This window comes from Tupaia chinensis, unplaced genomic scaffold (genome assembly GCF_000334495.1).
Source record: "Tupaia chinensis unplaced genomic scaffold, TupChi_1.0 Scaffold000704_1, whole genome shotgun sequence".
NCBI lineage: Eukaryota > Metazoa > Chordata > Mammalia > Scandentia > Tupaiidae > Tupaia > Tupaia belangeri.
Window position 1 is genome coordinate 528,471 of NW_006160227.1, and position 6,579 is coordinate 535,049.

Below are 6,579 nucleotides of genomic sequence, written 5' to 3' on the forward strand. Positions count from 1 at the left end.
CCTTTTTTCCAGCCCTTCACTTTTAATCTATGAATGTCGTTACCCATGAGATGGGTTTCCTGTAGGCAGCAGATGGAGGATTTCCCATTTTTAATCCATTCAGCCAGTCTGTGTCTCTTGACTGGAGATCTCAGTCCATTAACATTCAACGTTATAATCGATATTTCCAGACTTGTTGCCAGATTTATTACCCAAATGAAGTTTAGTAAACTCCATTAAATTATGTAGCCAAAATGAAGCTTAGTCTTCTATGGCAAACACACAGACACACAGACACACACATACACACACAGAGAAGCACATCTAGGTGTGGGCCCTTCTAGTTGTTACATCAGTGTCTGAGGTAAAATAAATGTAAAATAATCGAGACGCAGGTTTGTAAAGACACACATCCCCAGCTGTGGAGGAACACGGACAGCCCCACTGCCTATTGGTGCAGGGCCCCATGTGCAGGGCCTGGGCCAACCTGAACATGCTGGGCAAGGCTGCAGCTGCCTGGGATCCTGGCTAAAGGGGAGGCTGGGCAGGGAGATGGGGACACAGCAAGACCCATTAAAACACCCCCCTCTCTCTCAAAAAGGAAAAAAATAAATACATATGAAAATTTGCACACACAATTGATACATAAGAAAGTATTCCTAACTTACCTGCACACAGAAGGGCCTTGCCTAACCTGTCAGGCAGGTTCCAGCAGGTAACCTTTCATCCTGATGGTGCAGGTGAAGACACCTGGATGCAGCTCCCTGAGCTGTGGGCAAGGACTGGGGCTCGCTCGGGCAATGATGAAGGACTGAGCACAAGTGACAAGAAAACACGGTCCTGCACTAGGCCTGGCAGGAGAGAGGGAGTGTGGTCAGAGCCCAGGGAGGAGCTATCAGGGGGCCTGGGAGAACTGGAATGGGATGTTGAGATCTCCAACAATTAGTGTGTTATAGTCTATCTCTCTCTCTTTTGATCTAGCAGGCTTTCTTTTACATATTTGGGTGCTCCTGAGTTGGGTGCATAGATATTTCTAAGCATTATATTTTCCTGATGAATTAGCCCTTTTACTGCTATATAATGCTGTTCTTTGTCTCCTCTTACGATTTTTGTCTTAAAGTCTATTTTGTATGAAATTAGGATAGTGACTCGTGCTCTTTGTTGGTTTCCATTTGCAGAGAATACCTTTTTTCCAGCCCTTCACTTTTAATCTATGAATGTCGTTACCCATGAGATGGGTTTCCTGTAGGCAGCAGATGGAGGATTTCCCATTTTTAATCCATTCAGCCAGTCTGTGTCTCTTGACTGGAGATCTCAGTCCATTAACATTCAACGTTATAATCGATATTTCCAGTCCCCAGCTGTGGAGGAACACGGACAGCCCCACTGCCTATTGGTGCAGGGCCCCATGTGCAGGGCCTGGGCCAACCTGAACATGCTGGGCAAGGCTGCAGCTGCCTGGGATCCTGGCTAAAGGGGAGGCTGGGCAGGGAGATGGGGACACAGCAAGACCCATTAAAACACCCCCCTCTCTCTCAAAAAGGAAAAAAATAAATACATATGAAAATTTGCACACACAATTGATACATAAGAAAGTATTCCTAACTTACCTGCACACAGAAGGGCCTTGCCTAACCTGTCAGGCAGGTTCCAGCAGGTAACCTTTCATCCTGATGGTGCAGGTGAAGACACCTGGATGCAGCTCCCTGAGCTGTGGGCAAGGACTGGGGCTCGCTCGGGCAATGATGAAGGACTGAGCACAAGTGACAAGAAAACACGGTCCTGCACTAGGCCTGGCAGGAGAGAGGGAGTGTGGTCAGAGCCCAGGGAGGAGCTATCAGGGGGCCTGGGAGAACTGGAATGGGATGTTGAGATCTCCAACAATTAGTGTGTTATAGTCTATCTCTCTCTCTTTTGATCTAGCAGGCTTTCTTTTACATATTTGGGTGCTCCTGAGTTGGGTGCATAGATATTTCTAAGCATTATATTTTCCTGATGAATTAGCCCTTTTACTGCTATATAATGCTGTTCTTTGTCTCCTCTTACGATTTTTGTCTTAAAGTCTATTTTGTATGAAATTAGGATAGTGACTCGTGCTCTTTGTTGGTTTCCATTTGCAGAGAATACCTTTTTTCCAGCCCTTCACTTTTAATCTATGAATGTCGTTACCCATGAGATGGGTTTCCTGTAGGCAGCAGATGGAGGATTTCCCATTTTTAATCCATTCAGCCAGTCTGTGTCTCTTGACTGGAGATCTCAGTCCATTAACATTCAACGTTATAATCGATATTTCCAGACTTGTTGCCAGATTATGTTGGCCATATTCTTGGTTGTTTTTGTTCTCTTATTGCTGTCTGTCTTTAGTTTTCTTGGTATAGTACTCCTTTCAGAATTTCTTGAAGAGCTGGTCTGGAGTTGGCATATTCTTTCCAGTTTAGTTTATTTGAAAATGTTTTTATCTTCTTTTCCCATATGAAGGATAATCTTGCTGGGTATAGCGTTTTGGTTAAAATTGTTTTTCACTTAATGCTGTGAATATATTTCCACATTCTTCCCTTGCTTGTATCCTATGAGAAGTCTGGTGTTAGCCTGATGGGATAGCCTTTGTAAGTGACTTTATGTTTCTCTCTTGCCAATCTTACTATCTTGCCTTTGTCTGTGGTTTTGGCCAATCTAGCTATAATGTGCCATGGAGAGGATATTCTTGGAATTATTCTATTTGGGGTTCTTTATATTTCTTGGGTCTGAATGATTCAGTGCCTCTGCAGAGTTTGAAAGTTTTCTTTCAGGATTTTATGAAATAGATTATCCATGCCCATATTAGTTTCTTCACCTTCTGGGATACCAATAATTTGGATGTTTGGGTATTTCATGGCACCTTGTATTTCTCATATATTATCCCCCGTTTTCTTGGTTGTTTTCTCAGTAATTTTGATAATTTTTTCCTAGGTCAGATGGGTTTTTTTTTGTACATCTGAGATTCAATCTTCTGCATGTTCTTACTGGCTTTTAATACTTTTGAGGGAGGTTTTGATTTTCTGCATTACAGCCTTCATATTTTATTGATCAGTTTGATTCCTTTTTATGGTGTCTAATTCTTCTTTCCTAACATGGAAAGACTTCTTAATCTCTTGGTGCTCAATGCCTCTTTTTCTTGCATCTCATTGTGTTTTGTAATCATCAATATTCTAAATTCTTTTTCTGATGTTTTGGTAATATCCTCTAATTTTTCCCTACTTCGAGAAATGTTACCATATTTCATTGCAGGAGATGTATGACTTGATTCTCTCATACTTGAGGCTCTTCTCCGATTTTTAGTCACTTGGTAATGTATTCACTTTTCACTAATTTGTTGGAGAATGATTCTGCAACTGTGAGCTCATGTGTTTCCCTTCCTGTGAAATAATTTGGTGCCATTTTCTCCCTTCTACTGTGTCCTCCAGTGTGGGAATCACAGGAGGAGGAATAAAATCAGATTTATGAAGGGGAGTTTTACTATTTTTACAACCAGTACAGTGAGGGGCAAAGAATTCTCAAAAACTCACAATATTCAGATGTTTAGCTACTATGTACCTAGACTTCTCTAGGCAGAGGTGGGTAAGGGCTGAGTAGTAAAATAGGAAAGTAAGGTAAAAGAAAAAGAAAGTAGGAAACAGAAATAGGAAGATAAAGCAAAGGAGAAAGAAAGAACTAGAACAAAACGAGAACAAAAACAAAACAAAACAAATAATGTTGTAGAACATAAAATTGGGTTAAAAATGAAAAACTACGACGTGCACAAACATGCCACATAAAGGGGCAGCAGAGACAGAGATGAAGATGCCTGGAAGGATTCTGTCCTAGGTACAGAAGAAGAGACAAATTAGCAAGAGAAATGCACAAAGAGGACAGAAAGCTGTGTTTTGTTGTCTGTTTGTTTTTAAAGAGAAAAAAAGTTAGAATGGACAGAAATGAATGAGAGAGAGACAGAGAGAGAGAGAAAGAGGAAACTTTGCCTACCTGAATAGCACTGGGGTCTGTAAATGGGGAGCCCGTGCTGGGGAGAGCTTCACAGCCTTAAAGCTGAACACAGAAGGAGGAGCAGAGGCAGAGATCAAGATGCCTGGAAGGATTCCGTCATGACTAGAACTGGGGTCTGGAAGGGGGAAGCCAAAAACCACCTTTAAAAAATAAGTTTTAGCAGGCGAGCAGGTAGTATGAGGATTGATGCAGCTGGGTTCCACGTGGTCAACTGAGTGGTTCAAGTTGAGACACTTCTTGAAAATCACAATGGGCTTGTGTGAGGACTTGCCTTTAATCCCAAGAGGAGGGGTCAGCAGATAGCAAGGTGGCTAAGCGTGTTATACTCACACCTGGGTGACCACGGTTCAAATCCTCGACCTGAAAGCTAGCTTCCTCATTCCTCCCCCCTTACTCCATCCCTCTCTGATCAAATTGAAATAAATAAACCGATCAATAAAGTTAAATAATTTAAAAAAAAATACCAACAGGACAAAGGAGGAGAAAGGACTGTGGTGTGGCCAGCCCTCCACATGTGATTTCTCACTTGCCACCACCCTTTCTTTTCTTTTTTTTTTTGAGAGGTTTTTTCGCTATAGGGTGCATGTGCCAGACAGACAGAGAGAGACATAGAGACAGAAAGCGAGAAATCAGTCCCCAGGGAGGATGATCATGCCGCAATCCCTTCTCCTCCATTCTCCTCTCAGGATCTTGGGGACGCACGCACACACGCCCAGCATGAGTTTTAAGCCACCAGGTCCGGGACATGAACCGCGGTCGACTACGTGCGAGTCCAGCAACATAGCCATTACGCTAACTGCTTGTTCCTGCCACCACCCTTTCTGTCTTGCCAGAGCACATGCTCTATAACAAAAAAAACTAAAACAAAACAAAATCCAAAATAATCTAACAAACTCTTAGCTTTAGCAGGGAAAACTCATCTGACAATCATAGTCAGATCAGGATTTGTAAAAAATACTTCCTGACTCAGTTCGTCACCAGCTGACCTCACAATGCAAACCTTGGTTGAGCTCACCCTTTCTGTGGCTTTCCCACACTGTTTATGTAGCTTTAATTTAAATAATACCTGCTTAAGCTCCCAATGACCTACGTTTTTACCCCCCCTGATGCTACTGTTCTTCCCATAGAATCCAATATACCAGCCTTTTCTCTGACTGGGATAAACTGTGTACCTACTATAAAGTGCTTAGTTTGTTCAGGACTTCTACTCACCCCAGCACCCAGATCATGCAGAAGCACACGTCAAGGGCACAGGGTGGAAACCGCCATCTTGTTATGGCTGTCCTCACAGCTCTCACTTGCTGAGTGCTCACAATGGGGCAGGTCCTCTATGGAGGCTCTTCCACGAATTGGTAAGGCATGTCATTGGAATGGTCACAACTTATGTAGAATGACATTGAGACTCAAAGATGTTAACAAAGTTATCCAAAGCCACAGAACCACAAGAGGTAAAGACACAAATTGAAACCAGGTTAATGTAGGATGTCTCACATTAAATCTATGGACATAAAATACACACGCAAACACACACACACAAATAAACAAGTTAAGTTGCAGCTATTTGAGATAAGGTCATATTTTGTAGCCATTTAAGCACTTGTTAATGATCTTAATGACTTCCTTCTCCCATTCTTAAGTCGATGAGTAAGTTTCGATCATGCTGTGTTTTGGTTTGCTCGTGAACAATTCCCTGAGTCTATGAGCTAGATTCCTATAGTCTGATTGTGAACAATTCCCTGAGTCTATGAGATAGACGTCTGGTCCCTATAATTAAAAAAGACCTTCATGGTCCAGCCTGGTGACACCATCAGTAGCAAACCTAACTGTAGTACTGGAAGCCAATGGTTGACTGGGTTTGAATCTCTGGGTTGGCCTGAAATCATGCAGGACATATATCTATTTAAAAGACCTAGAATTGGAGGACATGCAGGGCTCAGAAGAGAGGATTGTGGCAGGGAAGACCTTGTTTAGGTGGGAAGACCTTGTTTAGGGTGCTTATCTCTCTCTCTGGTGTTTGTACCAGAATCGTTCTCTATCATAAATAAAATAAATTTTTATCAAAAAACATTACTTAAAACAAAAATACTATCCTGATAATTTGTTTTTTAAAGAGATATTTTTGCTATTGGGCATATGAGCTTTCTGGAGAGACAGAAAAAAAGAAAGCAAGAAATCACTAGCTGAAATCCCTTCTCCTTTCTCCTCTCAGTATTCTGGGCAAGCAGACCCACAGACCCAGCATGAGTTTCACACCACCAGATCTGGGACTCAAACCATATTTAACCATGTGGGAATTCCATGCCTTAACCACTATGGCACCTGCTGGCCCCCACAATATTTCTTTATCTATGGATCACTTGAATGTTTACATTGTTACTACTTTTTTTCGTTTTCTTTTCTTTTTTTTTGGTTATTGCTATAGGGCATATAGGCTCACCAGAAAGAGAGAGCTGGAAAGAGAAAGTGAGAAATTAACCCCCATGGGAACTGGACACACTGCAATCCCTTCCCTTCCATTCCTCTCCTGAGTACTACTTAGGCCCAGTATGATACCAAAGCCGCCAGTACCAGGACTGGAGA

The 6,579-nt window shown here is 42.2% G+C and overlaps 1 long non-coding RNA gene across 1 annotated transcript; it reads right to left on the reverse strand.

Moving 5' to 3' along the window:
• Positions 1-1,509: 1,509 nt before the first annotated feature.
• LOC114010069 (uncharacterized) lies at positions 1,510-5,345 on the reverse strand. The gene is made up of 3 exons (XR_003551458.1): positions 5,212-5,345; positions 3,979-4,114; positions 1,510-1,772 (listed from the first exon to the last, which is right to left on the reverse strand). It is a non-coding gene; the product is annotated as an uncharacterized LOC114010069 (long non-coding RNA).
• Positions 5,346-6,579: the final 1,234 nt, after the last annotated feature.